The sequence below is a fragment of the Sceloporus occidentalis genome, unplaced genomic scaffold, assembly GCF_023333645.1.
Source record: "Sceloporus occidentalis isolate IW3139 unplaced genomic scaffold, rSceOcc1.0.p SCAF_3, whole genome shotgun sequence".
Classification (NCBI taxonomy): domain Eukaryota; kingdom Metazoa; phylum Chordata; class Lepidosauria; order Squamata; family Phrynosomatidae; genus Sceloporus; species Sceloporus occidentalis.
The window spans coordinates 140,117,379-140,145,079 of NW_028316983.1; the positions used below are offsets into that span (position 1 = coordinate 140,117,379).

The window sequence follows — 27,701 nt, forward strand, 5'->3', positions numbered from 1 at the left end:
GAACCTCAAAGACTCAATGCTGACCACTTTTAGATATTCTACATTTCCTTGCCTCATATATACTTTCAGCCACTTTGAACATTTCTTTTTAAATGGATAGGCAGGATATAAATATTTTCACACATACATATGTATTTACATCATGCACATGGATGCCAAAAGTCTATGCTGTGGCTAGGATAGCACTTGCATATTGTTGACCATAATGAGACCACACATAAGACTTGAGGTGAATAAACTATCACCTATTTAAGTCTTATACACTGAAATGTACAAAAGGGAGGAACAACCTAGTACAGGAGCAGTTGAGGCAGGTAATCTGCTGCAGACCACCTCCCTGGTTTGCAGTGAGTGAGACACCTGAGACCCAGGAAGAATTCAAAGACTGGGTTGCTCTCTGGCTGGCCAGCTACTGGCCAACCCAAAGATCCAACTCCCAATCTACATGACTTATAATGAAAGTTAAACCCTCAGGTTAGTCCCAAGGACAGCCTCCTTCCCCACACCTTGAGTCTCATGATATATAGGGATATAGAATCATAGAGTTGTAAGAGACCACAAGAACCATCCAGTCCAACCCCCTGCCATGCAAGTATTCTCAGTCAAAGCATCCCTGACATATGACCATCCAGCCTCTGTTTAAAGACCTCCAAGGAGACTCCACCACACTCTGAGAGAGTGTCTTCCAATGTCGAACAGCTCTTACTACAGTCAGCCCTTATTATACACCGATTTTTATACACAGATTCAAGCATCCATGGTTTGAAAATGTTCCAAAAAAGTATAAATTTCAAATATCAAACCTTGATTTTTCATTTATTTATTTTTAAATTAAATTTTATTAGTTTAAAAAGAAAAATACAGTGTATTAAGTGACATATACAGTGGACCCTTGTTATACGCTGGGATTTGGTTCCAAGATCCCCTGTGTATAACAAAATCTGTGTATGCTCATAGCAAATTACATGTCACATTATGCATCAAAACCCTCCCTGGAATTGAATGAATAATGGAGGGAGGCCTTTTCCCGTGTCGGTTTGGGTGCATCATACTAATGTTTCCACTCTCTTGCTTCCGTCAATCTTCAGTGTGACAATCAGAAGCTGCATCCCTGTCCTTACTCCTCCATGTGCAGAGACTGCTGACAGGAGGGATGTGGAAATGTTGGTATGTTGTGCTCCAATTGATTGGCGAATCAACCTCCATAGTTTGCAGTGTCTGGTGCCTGCTAAAACAGCATTGGATGAATACATAGGGACCATGAACATATATCTGTAACTGTGATAGTGAATTCCAATCCATATTTTTATTGTATTAATAGCACTTAGATCCTTTCAATTGAACATATTGTAGCCATCTTATCTCACTGCACATTTACATGTCAATAGAGCATTGTTTTCCTTTTTCCCTTCCCCATTGGGTTTTCCAGATCACAGAGCCTGATTTGTCTTTGGTTCTCAGGAGGAGAGGGAGGAATCTCAGGGTGAGAGTCTCTGTGAATAGTAGGTGTGTGTAGCTAGCTAGCTACATCCTTCACTACCTAAGCTTTGAATGGCATATACTATCAATATGTGGCTCATGCTTAATGCATCATGGTTATTGACCTTACCCTTGTAACATTGCCAGGGCCCAGCCCCTGTGACATCATGATGAATTTTCTTCATGTCTCAGGTTTTGGCCATGACTTATGATTGTCCTGATTTGGGAATTAGATTCCTCTCTCTTTTAAACATTTCCATCTGCAAGCAAATCAAGAGAATCTCTTGACCTAACTCAAAAGGTAGCTGCAGTACCAGTTAAAAATGTTCAATTGAAATACAACATTGTATATGCTGTACCTTGTAGGACTGGTATAGCAGCCTGTAGAATGAATAAGAAGGCATTTGTGAATGGAGGAAGATGCTCCCATTCAAAAATACTGTGAGATGCATAATCTTCAAAGGAAATGTTTTTGGGGTGCCTATTACATAAATATTTGGAACAAACATAAATAAATCTAAAGTTTCCACAGAAAACCTAAAGCCAGTGCTGCAAACCTATTGAGCACAGAAGAAAAAGACATAATTAGAAAGAAGTCTAGACAAACAATGATGGCTATTTTAGTCATTTCATTGTCCTACTGATAAATGTTTATGAACATTTTGCCATTTTTGTTTTGTTCCAAATACAGTCCCCCATTCATGATGGAGTGACTCTCCCCAAAAGGAGCATGGGGGCAGAGGGAAAATATTCCTAGCCTTGCTGCTTTGACTATCTCTCCTAAATAAACAGCTCATTCTTTCATCAGATTTGTGAAACAGCGGCTAAGATACAATGTGGAGATTAAAGTTAATTGAGCCACTAGGATTAAAGGCTTTAAATATGATTAAAATGTTACAGGAATCTGACATAAACTAAAAAATAAGAATTAATCACATATAAAATTAAAAGTACTTCTTTTCTTTTCTTTTTTTTAAACACACTTTGCTTTTTTGCCACCAACAAACCAAAATGTCAGGGAAAGAGAACTAAAATATCTCAGAGCGAAAGGGGAAGAAAAGACTTTAGACACTGTCAGAATAATGGCAAGTCTTTTGACATTTCAATATATCGGCAAGAGCAAAAACACTAGAATTATGTAGACTGACCTTGTCATTCTAACCTGCCTTAATGGAATACAGAAACAGCCTCAGGTAGTGATTCAAAGTATGGACTCATTTAGCACTCCCAAGAACAAGTGCAGAGGCATTATCCTTCACCCTTTGATCCCATCTTCGAGAAAACTGTAAAATTAATTAGTGCATTTTGTTACTTCATTTATTTGGTGCTTTCTTGCAAAGAATACACAAATTATTTATCCTGTTCTTATTTTTTAGTTCTTTTTGTACATTAAAAGCATGATCAAAAAAGAAATTCAGCATATTTAACTCCCATCTATTTCAACGGAATGACTGAGCACGTTGGCACCAGTATGGTGCAGTGGTCGAACGTGAGATTATGATTCTGGAGAACCATTTTGCCATGGAAAGTCCCTGGCTGACCTTGGGTGAGTCTCAGCCTTTGGGGAAAGCAATGAAAAAACCCCTCTGAACAAATCTTGCCAAGAAAACCCTGGGATGAGTTCACTTTAGGGTCACCATAAGTTGAAAACTGCTTGATGGCATACAGCAACAAGACTGAGCACATGCTTAAATCTCCCCAATTAAAATTTGTACGACAGGGTTGATCAACTATGGAAGGTCCTGGAGTCAATTTACCATCCCTAAGGTCATCCAGGGAATGAACAAGCTGCCAGAAAACTGCCCCAAAACAAAATAAAAATTAAGAAGTAACTGGAAATCCACCTCTTGTTTTGGGGGGAGGGGGATCCCAAAAGCTAAATTCAGGGATGTGGGGCTAAATACTTTTAACAAGTGAATCTCAATTACTTGTCAGCTTTCTTCCAAAAGGAAGACCTTGGGTATGGCATCCTGTAGGAATGGATTGCCAGTTTTTACTGAGTGCACCAGGAATAGGTTTCCCTGCATAAGTGACTTTTGTATACAGGTAGTTACATGATAGGAAGAGGAACAATGTTCTAAACCTAACACTGAACATAAATTCTTTGAATAATAAGGTCTACGCTGGCCATAGTAGGGGATCTGAAAACCATTTTGGAATCCCTTCCTCAGATAGTCAGCTGCTGGCCTATTGGGATAAATGAACATCAGATGGAATAAATATTCCAGCTGAGGCAAGGAACTTCGACATGGGGTGGGACCAAGGCTCTCTGGGGCTTCATCTGCCCTGCCTTCAACAGCTCCAAGCCAAACTGGGAGGCTGCCTGTGCCTTTTTCCACCAAGGCAATAGCTGTTTAATATTGTTTTTCAGGATTGGGATGGGGGTGGTGGTGTTGAGAATGGGGATTAATTTCCTATTGTATCTGTTACTGTTATTTTTATTGTTGTTGTGAGCTGCTATGTATTTTGTTTTTGCTATTTATTGCTAGTGTGATTTGCCATGTTATTTGATTGCCATTGTTATTTGCTATGTATTTTCTTTACTGTTGTAAGCCACCCTGATTCTTTGTGATTGGGCGGGATAGAAATAAGTTGTTGTTGTTGTTGTTGTTGTTATTGTTGTTGTTGTTATTATTATTTTATTATTATTATTATAATTGGGCTGGGCCCCTTTTGCAGGCAGATTGGGAGTCTCTGGTCCTTTCCTGTTTGAAGCTTCTCTGAATCCTGATGCAGATTTGGCTTTTGGGCATTGTCGAAAAGAATGAGATCCTTTGCAGATAGAGCATTCATGCTGATATCTTCAAGGATGTCTATTACATGATCCATGCACACCAAAATCCCAGCAGATTCTGGAAGATTCAGTAGTAGTTAAAGGGTTTTTAGTCAAAGAGCCAACCTGGGATTTTGTACCATGTAACCACTATGGGCACGTTCTCAATGCATGGATCATGGTGGTGCTTTAACTGCGTCTACAATTGTGAATGCACCTGGTCCTACCTCAGCATTGGGGTCTTAGCCACCTTAATCCAAAAGGCTTCATCGTACTGGAGTCACACAGATCCAGCAAAATCTGCATAAACACTATAAATTATGTCCATGTACCGAATAAGTGAATAAGCTCTGTTTGGTTGCATTCTGGCTATGACACCTACATAGATAAACATGCCCCATAACCAGTTTCGCCAATTTCTGTCAACTTTTCTCTTGCATACCTTGTCACGTTTATTTTCATCCACCCCCTCCCAATCTTTTTTCTCTATTTTGTGGTATAGGAGGGAAAATATATCAATAAATTCCCCTTTTAGGATCTTTTCCACTGTGGCCTGTGTTAAATGTTCCCCCTCAAACAGAATCTAATTCACCAGCAGGTGTGGCAATGTAACTGACCTGCAACATAGGCTGAAATATGGCCTGATTGCCTGCCAAAACATGTTGGGCTGGGAATGAAGCTGGAACATTAGCATAAGTGGAGGCCAGTGATGGTGTATCATAAGATAAGCCACACCCTGGAAATCCAGTCACATTTAACCCTCGAGCTTGTAAGGCTCCTTGTGCATAATGTGCTATACCTGCAGCGTTGATAACTGTCTGTGTATTAAGTGGGGCCATATTGGCGGCTGTATTTCAGACCTTACAAGGCCACGTCTGAGACCAATCAGCCACCTGATATTATGGCGCTGGATAAGCAAGAGATGTACCTGTACTAGATGAGGCTGCGTGCAGAGTCGAAGCTGCAGGAGCTGATTCAGCCAGCACCTGAGGAACCCCTTCTTCGACAGCTAATTCTTGACTTTGGCCCTGGTGATTTCTATCAATGGCCTCTAAATGGGACAAAACCATAGTGTTAAATTATTCATTTACCATCCGTTTAGACTCATGTTGTTTAGACTGTATTCTAGCCACATGAACTTTTTTTGCATGAACATTTTCAAGGTGTTTTAATTTGGATAATATAGCTGACCTAGCAACCATCTCACTTTCATCATCAGATGTATCAGAGTGAATGGGCGATTATTGTTCCTGTGCCACTCATTTGGCAGGTCCCTTTCCCTTTGATTTACCACTCCCGTTTTTGGAAGGCACAGGTGTAATATACTTAATTCACTTCCTTCCACACTGTGCGGTGAAGACTGCAAATATTCCCAAAGCCAATGTGTGTGTGCGTATACACACATATATAGTCGCCCCTCCAAGTCCACAGACTTGAGATGCGCGGACTTGGAAATCCGCAGAGGGGCAAATGCACGTGCCCCATTCAAGCCTATGGGGCTTGAATACGCATGATATTTGGAACTCATGGGGGGTCCAGAACAGATCTCCCATAATTCCAATGGTCAATTGTAGAGATACCTATATATCTATATCTCTATATAACAGATATGATTTGACTTGAAGCTGAGAGAGTGTTCAAAAAATGGCTACTGAAGAATTCATGTGACAAAATGCTTCCCAGGGTGCTTATGTACAAAATGGCCAGTGCACACAACATAGTGACCGGCAGCATGCAAAAAAATGTGTCCAGGCCAATAAAATAGCTGTTGCAGGCCATGCACGGACTGAGGCCCAAAACATGAGGTCTAGTGCAGCCCAGGCACCCTGCGCGCCTCAACACTGTCCTGAGTGCAGCACAAGTATCCCAGCAGTCCCGCAAAACACAGGGCCACATGCACCCCAGGCACCCAGCGCACAGGCCAAGTGCAGCCTAGAACCAGGCGCAAGCACAATCACCTGGCGCACGTCCCCCATCACAAACCTGAGCCTCCAGTCCCTGCACACCATGATTAGCATGGTGCCATGGCAAGAAAGCTGGACCGGGACAAAGTAAAGTAGCACTGGGGTGAGGAGAAAGCAAGGCCAGGAGAGGGAACAAGAGCGGCACTGGGGACCAGTGAAAGCAAGATTTGGGAAGAAGGCCTGGGCTGGGAGGATGATGAAGCCAGGTCTGGAGGGGAAAGCAAGGCCTGGGCTTGGATGAGGATGAGAGTACTGATTGACAGCATGCAGTCCGAGCCACCGGAATAACAGAGACAAGGTCAGGGGCCAGAACTGACACATATGTCCCTTCCCAAAGAAGGCCCAGAACATAGCCTAAGGCTCAAATATGACCAATGAATGTCAAAAAACCCCACCCTACCTGACACAAAAACCTTGCCAATGAACTTCTCGATGGCATTGCTGCTTCATCGAAGAGAGGCAGTATGTGAACTGTCCTTAAATACTGACTCTACCCTCCATCATCTGCCCAAGCTTGGCCTGTTGGTCCTTGATTATTTTTAAAATCCTGGTCTCTTCAGAATTCAGCCCCACCTTTCCTCAATAGCTCAGCCGATCATTCTGGTGTGAACTACATCAGTTATGGGGAACTGAAAGACATCACACCTAAAAATTTTGTACAGATTGTCTTTTTTTTTTTTATAGACTGACTTGCAGAGAAAATTATCTTTTGATTGTATATTATCCAACTAGACATATTCAATCTGGGGATGTTTCTGTAGTGACCAATTTTAGTATGTCTGATTTATTGTAGAATTTGTACTTTTTTTTCTAAAAGTTTCAACTCATATCTTGGCTTTTCATGTGTTTAATGACTTTTGAACATGATAGTTTCAAATAGTCAAGAAATGTTATATTTTGATCTATTTGTTTTATAAAAACAACATCAAAACATCTTTGAAAATATAATGCAGATATATAGGCATGTGCATGTGTGTGCATATGTGCGCATGCATGCACACACACACACACACATGCTGTACATCATCTTTTTGCTTCATCTTGTTGATAAAAAATATGCACTCACCAAAAGCAAGCAGTAATGGGATATTTGCCATTCACACATAATTACACCTTTCTGTCAGCTTCAAAAGGAGAATGAAATTGACTTCTTTAAAATCAGGATAAAAGCAATCATTGTACTGGAAAATGCATAGCCTGAATTTGTTTTGTAGATGTGGCACTTTCACCTTCCTGAGTCCATACTTAGCACTATACAAACACTTTATCCAGAAAAAGATATTCAAACCAAATGAAAAGGCATCTAGCTACACCAGAGAAGTTGATCTGAAACCATCCCAACTCTATTGTCTGCCCATCTTCATTTCAGTTTGATTCTCAGCGCCTAAGGGCAGGGCAGGCTTTTGCCATGATATTGATGGTCTTGTCATTATAACCCATGTTCATTGTATTTCTGTCACTACTAGATTGACAAGAAGTAAAGGAGGCTAGATCTCCTTCCTCAATATCTCTGAGTAGAGGGAATTTTGAAAGGAGCAAGTTTTTAAGCTTGGAATATCAAACTAAGATTGCTGACCAACTCATTAATAATGAGACCAGACACAGAGAACTGGGTTATACAATGGGCAACTTTATTTAACTCAACTTATTTAAACTTATTTCTTCGAGAACTGCAAAAAACCAGGGGGGAGAACCTTGTGTAGGAACAGCTGGCAGATGGTCTGCTCCAAGACCAATTCCCCAGCTTCCAAAGGGCGAAAACACCTGTGCCCCAAGGGCAATCCATACTTTGGGTTGCTCCCCGGCCGGCATCCGGAAGGCCAACCCAAGACTCCCCCACTTAACTCGCCAGACTTAAGTGAGGGTTTAAATCTCAAGCCAGCCCCAAGGCAAGTCTCTTTCCCTTCACGTTTACTCGCAAGACCTAAACGTGATTTCCAGAGACCTAGCTTCACCCTTTAGGAGGGTGCCGAGGTGTTCACCGAAACATCTATCTCCCCCCGCCTATGCGTGGAACCTATTTATGACCACACCCATGCCAATTGTCAAAGTCCTCAACCAACAGTGTGGGGTAGGCGAAAAAACCCTTGGAAAGGGGAGAAAATTCCTACCCGGCCCCGAGGCGACCAGAATTAATTTTCACACTGATGTCGAGGTGGGAGGGTGGGCCAGCGTTTGAAGCCAAGTGAGAGGAGTTTGGGCAGGGAAGCCCCAAGCAAGCTAAACCCCGCCCCCTCCTCTCCCAACAGCCAGCAGAGCATGCTGTTTTCCTTTAACATGCTGGTCTCTAATGAGAGGCCAGCAAAATCTCCTCCCCAGCCCAAATGGTCGGGGAGAAGCATTGCTGACCAACTCATTAATAATGAGACCAGACACAGAGAACTGGGTTATACAATGGGCAACTTTATTTAACTCAACTTATTTAAACTTATTTCTTCGAGAACTGCAAAAAACCAGGGGGGAGAACCTTGTGTAGGAACAGCTGGCAGATGGTCTGCTCCAAGACCAATTCCCCAGCTTCCAAAGGGCGAAAACACCTGTGCCCCAAGGGCAATCCATACTTTGGGTTGCTCCCCGGCCGGCATCCGGAAGGCCAACCCAAGACTCCCCCACTTAACTCGCCAGACTTAAGTGAGGGTTTAAATCTCAAGCCAGCCCCAAGGCAAGTCTCTTTCCCTTCACGTTTACTCGCAAGACCTAAACGTGATTTCCAGAGACCTAGCTTCACCCTTTAGGAGGGTGCCGAGGTGTTCACCGAAACATCTATCTCCCCCCGCCTATGCCACAGATAAGGGGCAAGCGTCCGCTTAGCCCCTATCCCCCACAAGGCTGGCCAAACAGCCAAAACCCCTGCTTGCAGATCTCGAAGAAAGAGCTGGTTCCCCACTTCAAAAACGTGGATGCCATCCGCTCAGTAGAGCTCAGGCTTAAGCAACATGATATCATCGTGAACCAGGTAGAAACCCAGTCCTCCATTCATAGCCTTGCAGATCTTATTGTTGGCCCTTTTACAGGCCCTATTGTAAAGGCGTGGATCACCTCCACCGCCCCAAACTTGGTGTGGCAGCTTTGCTGACTCTAACAGCATAACAAAATGCCATCTCTCATGAATGCACCGCATGTCATGAATGGCTTGACAAAGAAGGGCCCTGCCATTAAACAAAACCAAATCATTGCCTCCCAAATGTATCTCCAAAACAAGAGGGAGCAGAAACTGGCCTTCGCCAAAGACAGTAGCCCGTGCCACCACAGGACACGTTTTTCTTTCCATTCAACAATGGCCTTATCTGATAGCCCCAGCTGGCTTCCAAAATGGCACCTCCTGGCTTGGCGGACCACACAGAACACCATGATGTGTCCGCAGATCCACACATGGTGTCTCATCACAGGGTGTACTGCATCTGAAACAGATCATACAAAAACACCATCAATAAGTCAGAGGTCGCAAACATGACCCATAGACCTGAGATTTCATCGACCGATCCTCTGCATATCTCGTTGATGTACGCCCAAGGCAGCCACTGTAGATGCAGCCCCTATACAAAAGGAGTATGTGGCAAATACAACTCCGTTAAAGCATAAACAATTTAATATTCTTTCTGGAACTGAACAAAACTGGAACCTGGTGATTGGTAGCCCATCCAAATAGCATAACAAAGGGCCAGGGGTATGTCCTTTAACTTGTAGGAATTTGTCTAAAGCTCTAACAGGACAGAGCTATTTATCACTGAATGATAGTAGTTGCAGCACCTTGTCATTTTTTGCCTGGTCTGATTTGGAGGAATGGATAAAAAGGAAAATAGACTGCTCGGATAGAGTAACATCTTGAAATAACAGGGCCTTATTGGAGAAATCTTGTCTTGAAGCTACCACTAGCTCGCTTATCCTCAGCATGCCAAAAAAGGCATTTAGTGTGGCTGCATGGAAAAGCATTGCCTTATAAGAGGAAGTGGATAGAGATGGCCAAATAACACTGAGACCCTTTAAAGTATTGGGTGACAGAAGCTTGTGTGGGTCCTTAGTTATTATAGCTTCCCTGTACCATCATTCCAGTAGCTTATGTATCCTAAAATCACTTGAAGTACCATGGCTGTAGCCAAAAGGTTATAGCCAAAAGCCTGTTCTGTCTAGACAAAACTGTTAATCCTTTATCATGTAAGGACACACAAAACTGTAAGAAATGTATAACAGACACAGGGTACCGGTCAGCCAACCCTGAGCATCTTTGGACTGTCATAAATTCATTGGCCGCCCCAACACAGGTTTTCTTTGATGCAGGCGTCAATGACAATCCCAAAGCCAGAACTAATTTTCCCTGCCAATATTCCATATGTCCGTTAGCATCAGGTGTAGAGAATCTGCCACCTCTGGTGTAGAGAATCTGCCACCTCTGGAGCTAGTTGCCTGAATCGCTCCATCTGCATACAAGAAATAGAATCAGGAATCTCATTATCAATTCCAGGGAGGCTGCGAAGAGAATGTTATGCGACAAGCAATGCAATGTGAATGCACATTTTAATCTCATGACTTTATGTGATCTAGAGGTCAGTGAACTCACTACTTGTACAAACACCATGTTGTCACACCAGAGTTGGCCAACTCGCTTGTCCACAAATGTACGACAACTAAAATGGGGAACAATTGCAAGAATGTTAAGTCTAAAGTAATATCTGATTCTAATTATTGCACAGGCCACCTGTGGGCATACCATCTTTTCAAAAAGTGGACTAGAAAGCCTATTGAACCTGTATTATCAGAAAATATGTAGCTGGGCATCTAGCTTCTTAACCTCTCTCCAAATGGTTATACCACTGAACTTATCTAAGAATAGATCAAATGGTGGATAGTTTGCATCAACCTTGTCCTATGGTAAGGGTGTGAAATCCCACCAAAGGCATCACAGAGACATCTTAAGAAGGCCCTACCTGGGGCCACAACCCTAAAGTCGAAATTAAAGTGGCCAATGAGCTCTTGAAATTCCCTTAGTGTTGCCTTTCTAAGGGAAGCAAAGCAGTTGACCCTCTAGCAGCATTGGTTAACCATATCTACAATTTTACCTAGGAAGGTAAACTATTGGCATGTCCCTCTGTCTTACTTTGGTGAGAAAGGAACCCCCAACTCTCCAGCTAATGTTTCAAAACACTGTAGTAATTGGAGACACTGTCCAGAGCTAGATGCCCCCATGAACAGGAAATCATCTAAATAATGTATAACCCCTTTTAAGCCCAATTTGGTCTTAAACACCCATTTCAAAAATGTGCTAAACATTTGAAAATTTGAACAAGACATTCAGCACCCCATAGGAAGTGTCAGATCCATATAAAATGTACCACCAAAACTAAAACCTAACCAATCAAATTTGCCTGGGTGAACTGGCAACAGGAGAAAAGCTGAATATCACATTTTGCCAACTCTGCTTTCAATCCGTATTTGTTGACTTCCCTCATGGAAGTGCCAAAGAGATATATTTAACAGTAGCCAATTGGTGTGGAATGGCATCCTTAACACAGTCTCTCTTGGTAAAAGAAAGATGATGTCAAAGCTGGAATTTCCCCAGTGTCTTCTTCGGGACTATCCCAATGGAGAGACCCACAGGTCTGGAACAGGAGGTTCCTGGAAGAGTCCAATCAACCTATCTTCGGAACTTCCTTGATTATCATTTATATGCCAGGTCTCCCATTTGCCTAACTAATTTTAAGTTAGGAGCCAGAAAGGGGGACGAAATATCACAAAAAGGGGATCTTCAAACCATAAGTAAAACCTTTTAACAAGAACAATGCAGCCTCTCTGATGGGATAACGTTTCAGCCAGATAGAGAAGGTATCAGCATCTAATGAGCTAGGTCCCTTTTGTAGCAGGGGTGGCAGGGCCACCTAGCTTTCTCGTATCTTGGTCCTTATGTCCCATTTGTCCCCTTATCAGGGTGCAGTTATTAAAGGATTCATTCCCTCCACACAATGAGCATTCATGCTTAAACCTACAGGGCTTTCGGTTACAGACACCCTGTGAGCCAAACTCCCAGCATAACAGTTTTTGTTGTTGGCTTGTTGGTCCTGAACCATGAAAGGAAGACAAAATAGGCGTTTTCTGGACCAGATGTCCACTATGCAAGCGCTCACCTTGTGTAGGCCTAGCAGAAGGGGAAGATGGCACCCCTGTAGCCATGGAAGTCCCAGGTATCGGGTTAGGCTGTGATACAGCCTGCAACTGGCCTGGACCCCGTGGTCAAGTGACCAGTGATGAAAGAAACTGTTGCTCAAGTTCCTCACCTGGTGAAATGTCTGAAACATTACCATCCACTGTAGTTCGCTCACCCTCTGGAAGCCTCCTGACACATTGACTGCGAAGAACCCTCATCTTGGGCTTGTAACTGCTCAAGGGGAGTAAGACGAGAGCAAACTTTGTTAAATAATCTCTTTTGTTCCAACATCACAGCTGACATATGCCCAGAAGATGCATTTGGAACATATTCCACCCTCTCAGATTCCAAAGCCTGCAACCTGGATAGCACTGAATCCCAATGAATATCTTTATCACTATCATCCTCTTTGGGGGCAGGGCCCTTCTCCCTCTATTCCTTTCTTTGGAGCTATTAGCAATTACTTTAACTGAGTAAATGATAGTTCCTATTATAAGGATGTGCTCCAAAAAACAAAGGCCATACTGAACAGAACAAACTTGAATTGCATAATATATCACCCATCCCAACATTAATGAATGTATATGTTTGTGTCACCAGCCATCCTTGTATTTAACGGTGGACTCCCCTCCAAATATCATCCATACTGGACCCAGCTTAGCATAAAAATTAATTTGAAAATGGCTGATTAACACTTGACATGTGGAACTGGGGTCCCCTGAAATTGTATGACACCCCTTGTAGAAGCACAGACATCCTCTCAATAAGGCTGACAATGTGAGAATAATAAATGGCTGGGGAAATAATAATAATAATAAAAAATGGCTGCCACACTGATCAGTAATGGAGGGTAGCCAGCACAGAATGCTGTTATAAAGGGAATTAAGCACCAGCTGCCCTTGCATTTATTTGCAGGCTCCCTCCCAAAAAATGTCCAGGCCAACCTGGCTTAGCATGAAAATTTTATTCCAAATTGACTGATTAGAGATTGTTATGGCAATCTGTGGCCCTCTATAGTTGTTTGACACCCGCAACTGAGCCAGAGACCTCCCCAAACAAGTCTGGGAATGCAGTTATATAAATTGGCTGCCAATACAAAATGGCTGCTGAGCCTCAACCAAATCAGCAAGGGAGGGCAGCCAGCACTGAATGCTGCTATAGAATGAATTAAACACCAGCTTAGCATGGAAACTTTTATTCCCAAATGACTGATTAGAGATTGTTATGCCAAACTAGGGCCCCCTGGAGATGCATAGCACCCTCACTGAGCCACAGGCCTCCCCAGAAGAAGGCTGCAAATGCAGCTATACAAAATGGCTGCCAATAGAAAATGGCTGCCACACTTCTCAGCAGCAAGGGAGGCAGCCAGCAGTGAATGAAACACCAGCTGCTCTTGTGTTTATGGGCACACTCCCCTACAAAAACCATCTGGGCAAACCCAGCTTAGCATGAACCTTTTTAGCCTAAAATAAGACTCAGAGGTGGCATTGCCACTTCTTTCCTCTGAAATATAACCTGCAGCATTTGGTATTCACTGGTGGTCTCCCACCCAAATACTAACCAGGGCAGACACTGCTTAGCTCCCAACATCAGACAGGATCTGAGTCCTTTAAGGTATCAGTGGAATAGGTCTGATTGAGGATTGTTATGTAAAGTTGGGGCCCTCTGCAGTGGAAGGACCCTCCTCACTGAGCCACAGGCCTTCTTCCCACAACAAGGCTGCAAGGCAGCTATATGAAATGGCTGCCAATGCAAAATGGCTGCCAAGCCTCAAACCAAATGGCTACTGAAATTATTAACAGGGGGAGGAAGGTAGCAGGCACAGAACTTGAAGGGGATATTCTCTTCCTCCCCCAGAAGCCCAACTGAGGGCTGCTGTGAAGAAGGACCCAAGCCCCCTTCCCAGCCCCATCACTTAGCCTCCAGAGATCTCTTGTCCTGCCAAGGGCTTCCCACAATCAGGCCAGCTGGCTTCCTGCTGGCTTATCCTGAATCAAGCCGGCTTTCAGGCCCCTCTTCTCCAAGGCTGGCCAAAGGAGTGCTGGGCAGGAACAGGCATCTCAGGCCTCCTTCCTGCTCCAGCGTTTGAAGCCAAGTGAGAGGAGTTTGGGCAGGGAAGCCCCAAGCAAGCTAAACCCCGCCCCCTCCTCTCCCAACAGCCAGCAGAGCATGCTGTTTTCCTTTAACATGCTGGTCTCTAATGAGAGGCCAGCAAAATCTCCTCCCCAGCCCAAATGGTCGGGGAGAAGCATTTTCCTAATTTTTTTCTTCTGCACTGTTGTCAATGGCTACTGTTTTTTAAAATCACTTTGATCCATCCAGGTTCTTGGCTGTACAGAAAGGATAACAAGCAGAAGCACTTTCTGTTTTCAATAGCTACTTAACAGAAAAAGCCAAATGCAAGTTCAATGAATACCCAAGTTTTAAAGATGAAATATCCACTGCTGATGTTAGGCATTGTCTCCTCATCCTGAAGAGGCCTAAGGAGACACAGCCCACACATTTGGGTTTAGCAAGCCAGGAGACCTGAGCTTCTCCTACCCTGAAGCTGGTCTTTTTAGGCTATGAAAAGAGCCTAAAAAGAGTGAGGATGCATTCTGGCTAGTCTAACAGCTGATATACTTTGCACTATTTCCCCTCTCTATTCACTGTGTTGTCCCCTTTCCTTCTGTTTTATCCCCAGTTTAGGAAGAATTTCCAACCGTGATATCCTTCTGAGCTGCCTTTCTGGGATGGGACTCAGGGACACTGGTATGCAGTGGTTTTGGTTTTTCTTGGAGGGGTGAACTCAGAAGGTGGTGTTTGGGGACTCCTGATTGAGTCCTTGACCACTGGCTTGTGGGGTCCCTCAGGGATCTGTTCTGTCTCCCATGTCTTTTTCGCTGTCATGGGATCCTCAACACTCTTCTCCAGCATCATAGCTCAAATGAATTGATTTTCTTCTTATCTTCTTTCTTAACTGTCTAGCTCTCACATCCATACATGGTAATAGGGAGTACAATGGCTTGTTTGATTCTACTTTTTGTGTTCAGTTGTATATTTTGCATTTTAGGATCTTTTCTAGTTATTTCATAACTTCCCTTCCCATGCTTAATCTTCTTCTGATTTCCTACCTGTGGTCCTCGTTTCTATCCATGTTTGATCCCAGGTATGAGAACTCTTTCCCTACTTCTATTTCTTCATTGTCCAGTTTGAATTTGTCTAGATTCTCCATGGTCATTTATTTGTTTGTTTTCTTTACATTCAACAGCGAGCCTGCCTTTGCACTTTCTTCTTTGGTCTTCCTTAGTAGTTGTTTCGGGTCTGTGTGGTTTTCTGCTAGTATTATGGTGTCTTCTGTGCATCTTAGATTGTTGATATTCCTTCGTCCTATTTTCACTCCTCCTTCTTCTGTGTCCAAGCTTGCTTTTCTTACAATATGTTCTGCATGTAATTTGAACAGGTAGGGTGATGATATGCAGCCTTGGCTGACCTCTTTGCCAATTGGGAACCATTCTGTTCCTTCATGTTCTTTTCTGACAGTAGCCTCTTGTATTAAGTACAGATTTCTCATCAGGACTATCAGATGTATTGACACTTCTATGTCTTAAAGGGCATTGCATTGCTTTTCATGATCTATGCAGTAAAAATCTTTGCTATAGTCTATAAAGCACATGCTGATTTTCTTGTCATAGCAGGAAAGTGTCACAACAAGGATCACAAACACTTAAATTGGCAGAGAAAGGGCCACAACTTTATTGATTAGAGCAAATTGAAGAGTTGGCCTGAGAAGCATAAGGTCTGGATCTGTCATCCACCAATGAACCAAAATGCCTGGTCACAGGCTTCAGGATGACAAAGGGGTAACCAACTGATCGTATGCTTGCAACTCAGGAAGCCAGTTGAGTGCATGTGTGCATCTCCACCCCTTGTCACCAGGGGACACTAATCCGGTGTAGCCCCCTCATTGGTGACACCACTAAACTCTCAGCATCCCAGTGGACTCCCGATCCAGTGCTCCGTAGCATTGGAAACCACACCCCCAGATCCGAGACCTATGCTACCACCACAAAAGGGAGGGCTCCCACCCCCAAGGGCCCACCTTCTGAATGGTGCCATCCATAGGTGACGCATGGCCCTAAAGAGCATGATTAGCCAATGGGAGCCTGGGAGGCCAGGAAGTGGAGGCTCCTTCCACCCTCCCCCACCAATCTTGTGGCACTTCCAGCCCAGAGGAGGCTGGGAGTTGTAGTCTCCTCCCAGCTGGAAGTGCCACCCGCTTCTCCCTCCAGCAGCCAATCCAGGCCCCAGGAGCACTGCAACATGCCTGCTGGGAGATGCCCAGGCCCAGGAAGGCATCCAAGCATGTGACCCTCCCCCACAGCAACAGGGCTGGGCCTAGTAAATCGGGCAGCCCCCTTTTTGGAATTCATTGGTGCACTCCATTAGACCTTGTATGTTTGCAATGTGTTCCTTATGCCTCCTCCTTTCTTCAACCCTGTTTGGACCTCTGGGATTTCTCTCTCCAATATGGTTGGAGTCTATGTTGCAGAATTTTGAGCATGATTTTGCTTGCATGGGAGATAAACGGTATGGTCCTACAGTTGTTGCAGTCTTTTGTGTCTCCTGTTTTGTTGATGGGGATTTATATTGATTGTTTCCAATCTGTTGGCCACTGTTTTATTTTCCATATCTGTTGACATATGTTGGTTAGCACTAGAGTGGACTCTGTCAATGTAGACTGCAGCAGTTTGATTGGAATACCATCTATCCCTGGTGGTTTCTTTTTCACCATTTCTCTTATTACAGTTTCTACCTTGTTTTTAGAATTTATATAATCTATATATATATATACTTTTTTAAAAAAAACCACCCTGCCCTGAACACTAAGAGAACAAGAGGGGAAAGATGCACAATGGTATCACATAAGGTTCTTGTACAGAAAAGGCAGATTAGGCTAGGCTGGCAACAGCAACAACCAATCACGAGCCAACTGTTGTCAATTTATGGAATGCTGGCTGGGGGGAGTTGAAATTTCCATTAGTGGCAGTTAGAAAATTAGATACGGCCTTGTTGAGTCCAGAGAGGGATATTTTATTTGACGGTTCCAGAGAGGGACTGCGGTTAAAGTCCAGAGTTGAGGGCCTTATAACCAAATAGATACTATAACTGAGGGAGTCATTTATAGGAAAATAACCTGTGAGTCCAGGAAAAATACAGTAGTTATCAAAGTGGTGTGTGTCACAGTCCTACATAACTTGAACTAGAGCAGTATTGTTCAAAGTGGTGGCACATGGTTTCATGGCAGTCCCTGAGCAAATAATTTCAGAATATAAAAACCCGAAGGGATAGTTTCAAGCTAACCAAATTGTAACCGGCAGATTCTTGGAAGATGAGAATTCACACACCGCACCCGTGAAAGAATTCCAGAGCCAAACAGTATTTTCATTACAGCTTTTCTAAAAGGATCTGCCCAACAATTAAGATGAGTTATGTGTCATTATATCAGACATAGAGGTCCCTCTTGAGACCCATTTCTATCATGATATTGTTCAGAAATGCAGAGTGTGGCACATTGATGTTTGCACCCAGGAGAGCAATGAATATAGAAACAACATCTAAAAGAAATGTCTTCACAATGAGTAGAATAAATGAAAACATGTTTATGCACCACATTTCCATTTTCTTAAAGAATTTAGAATATCCAGAGAATTAAAATGTACTCCCTATATAAGAGTGGGAATGGAAAAGTAATCTCTCAGAATGTTTATCAAATTCTGTAAATGGGTGACACACTCATAAATAGATCACAGAGGGAGTGAACAGGCATATCTCAGCAAAGGAATTCAAAATATTACAGAGAAATGCGGCTTTTATAGTTTGCCATATAAGCACAATATAATTCTAGAAATATCAAACAGATCTATAGGCAGCAGATAGCAGAATGATTTCTATGGAAAGTTGGCCATGAAATATGTCGGAAGAGCTATTAATAAGCAATTGTAATCTCAAAAAGGTGCCACAACAATGGTGTGGAATAGTTGGTTGGAAGTATCACTGTCTTTATTTTTTCCACAATAGCCTTTGATTGTGCTGGGACATGGCAGGTGACAGGTGGCTTCCATAAGAGTGGAATGATACTCTGGGTTTTAAAAGAAGTTTAAAAAATGTATCCAAAGTGCTGAATATTACTCCTCAAATAAGATAGATTAGAAAATGTCTGAAGGAAGGTGACAAAGACAGGATACAGACCGCCCAAAAAGTGCGGTCTCCCACCACCCTGGTTTGCTGCACGAGGGAGCCGCAGCAGACAAACCGCGCGGCTCCCTCGCACAGCAAAAAGAACCTGCAAAAAGCGGGTTCTTTCTGTGGCGCAGTTGTGACGCTGCAAGGCACCAATGGTGCACTTGTGGCGTCACAAAGGCATAGGGATGTGTGGACGCTAGGCGTCTGGCACATCAAAATGGTGGAGCCCGTATGTACAGGGTGCCGCCATTTTGTCGCCCTCGTCACGTGCGAGGGGCGAGTCGCGTCTGGAAGCGCCGCCCCTCGCATGTAACAATGGTGCCCCATAGGGCCCATCTGTCCAGCACCAAGGATGGTAGAAAGTGTGGAAAATCAAGCCTAATGAGAAATGGCTCACGGAGCTGAGCATGTTTATCTCGGAAAAGACAAGACTGAGAAGTGAAGGAAGGAGACTCCGCCTTGGAAGGAGACTCTGCCCTCCATAACTGCCATCCACCGGCCTGAGAGGAAGGAGACTCCACCCTTCATAACTGCCATCCCCCGGCCTGAGAGGGAGTTCACCAGGCAGGTCCAGCTCCATCAGGAAGGAGGACGAGCCCTCCCTCCAATCCATCTGCCTTGGTCCAGGCCTCAGAGGGAGAGAAGAACCACTGGACCTCATCCTCTTTCCCTCCATCATTCCCATCTCCTTTTGTTTCGTGTCTTTTAGATTGTAAGCCTGAGGGCAGGGAACTCTCTGATTTAAAATAATAATTGTAAACCGCCCTGAGAGCCATTAGGGCTGAAGGGCGGGATATAAATACCTAAATACCACCATCTTGTGGGGAGAGAGGCAGGCTAGCTCCAACTGCCTGCCTGTAAGAAGAAAAGCCCTCCCTTCAGCCACCATCTTGAGGGGAGAGAGGCAGGCAAGCTCCAACTGCCTGCCTGTAAGAAGAAAAGCCCTCCCTTCAGCCACCATCTTGAGGGGAGAGAGGTAGGCAAGCTCCAACTGCCTGCCTGTAAGAAGAAAAGCCCTCCTTCCGACCACCATCTTGGGGAGAGAGAGGCCTGGCCTGAAAGACTAAGAGCCCTCTTCCGACCACCATCTTGAGGGGGAGAGAGGCCTGTTATGTTTGTTTGTTTTTTTACTTTGTATTGTACTTCCTGTTGTACACCGCTTTGATCTAATTTGGAAAAGCGGTATATAAATAAACATTATTATTATTATTATTATTATTATTATTAAATAAATGGAAAAAATAAATAAAGTGGCATTACGGCCATCTTTAAATATCGAGATTATATAGAAGCTTGTTTGGTGTTGCTCCACAGACTAGGACACAAATTAGTGGATTCAAATGACAAAGAAAGAGGTGTCATCTAAACAGTAGAAAGAATTTCCTTAGTTGTTTGACACTAGAATAGAAGGTGTGAGAAGATGGTGGACCTTCCTTTTTAAGGGGTTTATATACTGAAATTACGTGGTATATTTCAGGGGTGCTTTAGTTGTATATTTTTGCATGGCGGGATGTTGGATTAGATTGCCCTTACAATCCTTCCAGTTTTATGATTCTATGGAGTTTATCGCATGGAGCCTTACCTTGGGCAAAAGGTTCCTGGAGTGTTCCTGAAGCGTGAAGGTGTGATAGCCATTGAGGCATCCTGCTTGCCTCCCATCAGTGAAGCATTCACGGAACAGCCATTTTTTGAATAACAGAAGATGCCGTTATTTGAAAAATGGCTGCTCCATGAATGCTTTGTCGACAGGAGAGAAATGGGATGCCTCAAAGATGTTTTAGAAGCGTGATGCACTATCACACCTTCATGCTTCAGGAATCCTTTGCCAACGTTAACCTACTGTAAGTGCCTCTGTGTGATAATCCCCTATGAGTTTGAATAATCGACTCAGGAGCTTATTGCATTTTTAAATAACTCAATTTATCCCTGGCGTGCTGAAGTCTATTTTGCGATGCAGTCAGGTATTATCTGTCAGAGAAAGGTTGAGCATGCTGGGTTCACAATCCTTCTTGAAGCGCGCACACACAGAATTTACTGTACGTGGACAAGACGCCCAGAAGAAGGTCTGTGAAGAATCTGAGTTGTGTAGGCAGACTTCCCCTCACACAGGAATGAATCTCTGGACAAGCGATGAATCTCAATAAGAGGGCTCTTTAATCTTTGTTACAGAGAACTATTTACAGAGATTACATTGAGTATCAGACATCTGTCTTGGATACTCATCAACAAGTTACTCCACCAACCAACAGATCTTAAACACAATCTCTGAGGTAGTAACTCAAATACCAACCATCTCACTCTGACTCAGTGACAGTTGACAGTTGGAACTTTGGCAGCTGGCAGCTGCCTTCCCTCAATGCACTGCCTCAACAATGCAGACACATTTAAGTGCCAGCTAGAGCTATAATAACTTCCACTCTAGCTCCACTTAGTGGCCACATCCATGTCATTTTTCAGACCTGTTTCACATCACGGTCCTGACATTATCGCAGGGAAAATGTCGCAATGCCGCTGCTCAACTGCATCCCACCTAAAAGCCGGCTAGAATCCACCATCAGCAGGCTGATTTCTGCCCTCAGCTGGCCGATTTGCAAAGCTCCCAGCTGAGAGTGGCTTGAAGTGGCTTAGGCAAGATGCAGTCAGACGGTGGCATCAGTTGCATTTTCCCTGAGATAATACCCAACTTCATCCAGAAATAGACTTCAACATGACAGGGGTAAGTCAGCTTATTTAAAAATGCGATAAGATCCTCAGTCATGTGACTCATTGGATGGACTCAGGCTGAAAATTCTCTCTGTATCAAATCTATATCAATTTATATATTGCAATGATATTGCAATATCTTGTTGAAAAATACCTCCATTATGGTCAACCATTATATGCGGCATTTATAGATTTTAAGTCCGCCTTTGATTCAGTTAATAGATCTAGATTGTGGGAGAAACTATTGTGCACTAATATAGATAAACGACTCCTCTTGCTTCTTATTAAGATCCATGAGAATTCTAACATTAAGGTCAGATGCAGTCTCCAAGGTCATGTTTCTAAGGCTATTCCTGTCAAGACGGGTGTAAGGCAAGGATGTGTCCTAGCCCCCACTTTATTTAATTTTTATATTAATTCCCTTGTTTCTGCCTTGAACAATCTTTCTTTTCATCCTCCAAAGCTGGCTAATAAGCATATCAATTCATTGCTCTATGCGGATGATGTCGTTATCCTCTCATTATCCCCCATTGGACTTAAAAGAGCCCTAAATTCTCTTGCTTTGTTTTGTATAGAGGAGAAATTAACAATTAACTCCTCTAAGACTAAGATTCTTACTTTTGCTCACCGCCCCAAATTGAGACAATGGAGACTTGATAGACAACATATAGAGCAGGTTAAGACTTTCAAATATCTCAGGATTGTATTTCATACCTCTGGTAGGAGAACAGCCCATTCAGAACTTGTCATTAGCAATGCCCAAAGAACTATAATGGCTATTTTAAGATTTTTTTTCACTAAAGGTGCTCAGTTCATTCCAGCCGCAATTAAGCTGTTTAATGCCAAGGTTTGCCCTCAATTGCTATACGGAGCCCAATTGGGACCATATAGTAACATAAATGTAATTGAACGTGTGCAAACTAAGCTCCTTAGGAGAATCTTTCAGGTTGCCCATTGTGTTCCGAACGCTGTTCTCAGAAGGGAGGCTGGGACTATTAAAATAGAATCTAGTCTGTGGATTAGTATACTCACCTATTGGCAAAAATTGCATAAAACTTCTGGAGGTCTGACAAATTTAATTTTCCTGGATTCCTTTAAATCCTCTTGGGAAATTTCCCTCCTTAAGAAATTAAATGAGCTTGGTCTCAATAAAAATGAAATTTTAAAGCTTGACACCGATAGAGCCAAATCTACTATTAAACAAAAAATCCTAGAAGCAGAAAGATATATGGACTCGACTTCCCTTTCAAAATATGTCTTGTTCAGTGCTCAAGTTTTGGTCCCCTCCCCAGCTCCATATCTGTTCCATGTTACCCTCCCGAAGTTCAGAAGGGCTCTAACTCTGGCACGTTTCAATGTGTTGCCCACAGCCATGTTGGAAGGTAGATTTAAAAAAACACCTTTTGAAATCCATTTTTGCCCATGTGGCTCGGGCACTGTTGAAACCAATGAGCATGTTTTCCTTTATTGTCAATTCTATAGAGACATTCGTCACCAACTGATTAGCCCACTACTGTGTAAATTCCCAGGCAAACCTGACTCCTTTTATTTACGCCTCCTATTGGACAACAATGATTCTACAGTATCCCTTAAGGTGGCTAAATTCTGTTATATTGTTTGTAAACTGTGCCCTCAACTGTAAAATGGTCATTTTATTACCGTGTAGAAAGAACTGTTTGATACTGTACATGTACAGTCTATTATCAGTTTATATTTTAATTTGTTATTGTTATATTGATATGTCGCTTGCGTGATTTGTTTTTATACTGGCCAATGACCGAATAAATTTTATTACTATCAATTTATAAGGTTATTGTCATGATGAAACAAAAGAGCATCCACCTTGTTGGAAGAAAAATTACATAAAATATAGCTACTTTAATATTTAATTAATAAAAATTATCACCACCACCATTATTGTCATCAAACCCAATTATTATCCTAAAAACATAATGGAATGAAATAGTAGACTTTACAATTATCCCCCAGTAATCTTATGGATGCAATGAGTTAACTTAAATTTATGTCATCTGATCTTTTTTTAAAATTAATAATAATTTTTATTGGATTTTAAAAAACATATAAAAGAAAACATTTACCAAACAGTCATACCATCACATATAATACATGTTAAATACAACACTAAATAAAAATAATATCGTAACAAACAATAAATACAAAAACAAACATATTACATTCACCGCTACTTCCAATCTACTAGATTAACTTTTATTTCTATCTCATTCATTTTTAGATTATCTATTAATAGATAGTAGAAAGTAAATACTTATTGTTCTACTTATACTTGTCCTTATGATCCATTTATTTTCGCTTGTTGTCCTCATTTAGATTGAAAAGTATTTGATACAAAATCGTTCTAATTAAATTAAAGTAAATATCATTGGATTTTTTTTACCTCTCAGCATACTTCTATTTTTGAACTGTTATATTTCTTTGAACAAATTAAAGTACTTTAAATTAAATTAGCTCTGTCCCTAAAGTAGCATTTTCTCCCAGCATTTCTAGAGATAATCAAATATATTATTCCAATTTTCTTTATATAAGTTTGAAGGCTCGTTTCTAATTCCTCTTGAGAGTTTGTCCATTTCCATCATGTCCAATAGCTTGAATATCTAATCTTCCTTTGAAGGTATTTCTTTAGTTTTCCATCTCTGAGCATACACTATTCTTGCAGCTGACAACATATAAAATAATATTTTACCATATTTTTCCCTATGGATTGTTCTATTAAGCAAAAAAAATTGATATGAGAATTTAAGGAATGTAGTTACAACTTTCTTAATTTCAAAGTAAATCAACTTCCAAAATTGTACCAGTTTCCCACAAGTCCATCACATATGATAGATTGAACCCCGCTCTTTTTTCACATTTCAGCATAAATTACTGCAATTATTATACATCTTAGTTACTCCCTCTGGTGTTAAATACCATCGGGAAAAAATTATAATAATTTTCTTTAATGTTTTGGCTGCAAGTATAGTTCAGTCTTCTTTTCCAAGTGTACTCCCGCTGGTCTAATTCAATTGCATAATCAAAGTTTTGGGACCATCTGATCATATTTTCTTTAATCTTCTTCCTCTTCTGTATAGATTTTAAGAATACAATTATAGCCTTGCTAATAAAGCATCTTTATTCGAGATTATTTCCTGTTCTAGATTTGAGTCCAATTTCCTAATACCATATTGTTTTTTATCCATTAGAAAGAACTCTTTTAATTGTCTATAAAAGAACCATGAAATATCACTACCCTGGTCATTAAGATCTTCTTGAGTCTTTATCGTGTAAACAGTTCTATCTATTTGAATTAATTCTTTATAGGAGAATGTCAGCTGATCTTTTTAAAAAACCAAATCTTTATCCTATACTCCATCCATTTTTTTTAAATCCCCATTTTCATTGCCACCTTCTTCCACCAATACTTCCTTTGTAAAGGAAGGGGAAATCTATTAGCCCAGGGAAAGTTAAAATGACCAGTCATAAAGCCAATGCATCCATTTTTTAAAAGAATGTAATGGTGTTGGGAAACACCTACAATGCCTCTTTAAAAAAAAAAAAAGCACAGGTACAAATGTCAGGAAAATAAATACCACAATATGATTAGCCTCCAACAGTGACTGTTTTTGCCTTGCACATACATACATCACCATGACAAAAGTGTGCCAGTCCAGACCGTTATTTTCTATGAAAAATTACCTAATCCTTAAACATTATGGAGCTCATGCTGAAAAGGACATGTGTTATGTGCTAGGACCCTGAGAATGCTGGTGCTTCTAAGCCATTTACATGAAATCAGAATTTATCACCAGTCTTTAGGTCTTCCTGCTGCCAAATGTCTTCTGGTGAAAAATCATATGAGCATGAGGAATGATGTGCTTTGGACATTGGAGCTTGGAGGATGATTCAGCTAATTCAAGCATGGAGTAAGCTGAAAGCTCCCAGCTAATATTACTCAAGATCTTGGCCTCAGATCTCAATATCCATTTGACTTGATTTGAGTTGTGGCTTTGGAGTGCTGCTATATGAATTGTTTTTGAGCATGGTCAGATGGACAACTCTCCATGTTTAGAAGACTCTATGGGCCAGTCCATTTGGTTTCTCATTGCTTAATTACTCTGCACTCGAAGGCTCTTGGCTGAACATACAAACTGAAAAACATTGTGGTTAAGGTGATATAAACATTCTCTCTCTGTGTTGTTTCAGCTATTGAAATACTGCAGCAAAAGCAAAGCTGTTCCTCTTTATAAAGAAATACACTTCCTTGAAGCCAAGACTGGTAACTGAGCACTAGTCATCAAATGTATTACCGCTGGCATCAGCCTCTGCTAGGTAGACTGCATCCAAGGAATACAACTGGTACACCGTGATTGTCTTAATATTGTTATGATATGTCAGCCAATGTGTATGTGGAATATTTTAATCCAGCCTCTTGCTTATGTAATAGTTGTTAATTTATTACATTTATACTCTGCATGCTGCCTATCAAAATGATGTACATGGTAACTCACAGAAGATTACAGTACAAAATAACCTTTCCCTTTTTTCTCTGGCCATTGGCCGGAACAAAATGTCTTGACTGGGATCCCTACATTCCCAAGGCAACTAGTATTTGGACCCAGTTCTTTCCTGGGTAAGGAAAGAAAGTAAGATTACTGAAACTTTTCCTTTTCTGGACAAAGCTTGAGATGAATCTGATCATCTCCTTCCTGAGAAACAGGGTTTGTAGGAACCCTTCCATTGTCCTTGGTCCCTTCACTGAATTATAGCAGTCACAGCTGGTTGCACTAATATTGGTGGGTCAGGGAATATGCTGTGGGTTTGAATCTGGACTTTAAGACAACTATCCAAGTGGCTGAGCCCTATCCTGAAAATAAGTTCTAGTGTACTGGCTTTGTTGTTCTTGTTGTGTGTGTTCAAGTCATTTCTGACTTACGGTGAACCGAATGGGAATTTGTCATGGAGTTTTCTGGGGCTGAGAATGTGTGACTTACCCAAGGTCACCCAATAGGTTTCCAAGGCCAAGTGGAGACCTGAACTCTGATCTCCAGAGCTGTCATTCATTGCTCAAACCATTACACCAAGCTTTAAAATTAGGACTAAACCTCAGAGTGGATACACTGCCCAAATGACATTGAAACCAGTAATCAGCCTTCAGCTCTGCTTGCAGTTGCTGTTGAGTGTTCTTTCTGGCAGGAAGGTACAGAAAAAAGCTCCATATAGCTGCTCTTTCACTAGCTGATGAAAGGATCTGAGGTTGGTATGTCCCACCCATCCTGATTTCTTTCTTGTGGGTGCATGGAGAGCCTGATGTGGCAGTGTGGCTCTTTGCAAAAGTTAAACTTAGTTGCAGACAAATAATAAGTCATTAACAGAAGGAGGAAAAGGTTGGATACCAGTGATAAAATATTTTTATTTTATAAAATATTCAGGACTAAGCCTGAAGGGAGGAGACTCCGCCCTCCACAACTGCCATCTGCCGGCCTGAGAGGGAGTTCGCCAGGCAAGTCCACTTCCATCAGGACTAGCCTGGAAGAAGGAAGAGCCCTCCCTCCAATCCATCTGCCTTGGTCCAGGCCTTAGAGGGAGAGAAGAACCACTGGACCTCATCCCCTTTCCCTCCATCATTCTCGTGTCTTTTAGATTGTAAGCCTGAGGGCAGGGAACTGTCTGATTAAAAATAATATTGTAAGCCGCCCTGAGAGCCATTAGGGCTGAAGGGCAGGATATAAATGCCTAAATAAATAAATAAATAAATAATATTAGAGAAGAGATTGGCATGGTTTGATTATATAGTGTCTTGCAATGAATGGGGAATGAACATTTACAAGAAGACTATAAACTCGATATAAGCATATGGTTTGGTTCTTTTTTTAATAACCTTCTCTTTGATTGTTATACTTTTATTTTGAAATTTTTGTAACTCTCTAAGAGTAAATTTGAGTGACTTTATAGTAACTTTGTAAGAAGCAGATCCATGAAAAACTCCTTGAAAAAGTAAAGATTGCTGTTGATAGTGTGATATAAATACTATGTAAGGTAAAATGAAAATAACAAAGTTAAGAGTTAAAAGGAAGAAATATGTTCTCAACCATTATGAACGTAGAAGACTTTTTTCTCACAAACATAACTAATTACTAGAAATGACTGGTATGTAAATAATACCATTAGCTATGTTTTGTGTGTTATAAATGTTATAAATAAAATATTTTTTTTAAAAAGATGTCACAGATCAAACCTATCCCTCTGACTTTTGCAGCACCAGTGATCATTTTGTTTTGCAAGGGGTCAGTGGCATTTCCATCCTGGGTGTCCACCCAATGGGAGCAGTAGTGACCAAAGGATGAACTTGTCCTTCTCCTTCCCTATGGTGGCAGCCTCCACTTCAGGAAAAAATAAGCAC

At 41.8% G+C, this 27,701-nt stretch overlaps 2 long non-coding RNA genes across 2 annotated transcripts; both read right to left on the reverse strand.

Moving 5' to 3' along the window:
* Nucleotides 1-893: 893 nt before the first annotated feature.
* LOC149316888 (uncharacterized) lies at nt 894-5,299 on the reverse strand. The gene is made up of 3 exons (XR_016280718.1): nt 5,181-5,299; nt 2,628-2,762; nt 894-1,228 (listed from the first exon to the last, which is right to left on the reverse strand). It is a non-coding gene; the product is annotated as an uncharacterized LOC149316888 (long non-coding RNA).
* A 2,531-nt stretch (nt 5,300-7,830) lies between these two features.
* On the reverse strand, nt 7,831-13,221 carry LOC149316889 (uncharacterized). Its single transcript, XR_016280546.1, has 2 exons — nt 12,486-13,221; nt 7,831-10,634 (listed from the first exon to the last, which is right to left on the reverse strand). It is a non-coding gene; the product is annotated as an uncharacterized LOC149316889 (long non-coding RNA).
* Nucleotides 13,222-27,701: the final 14,480 nt, after the last annotated feature.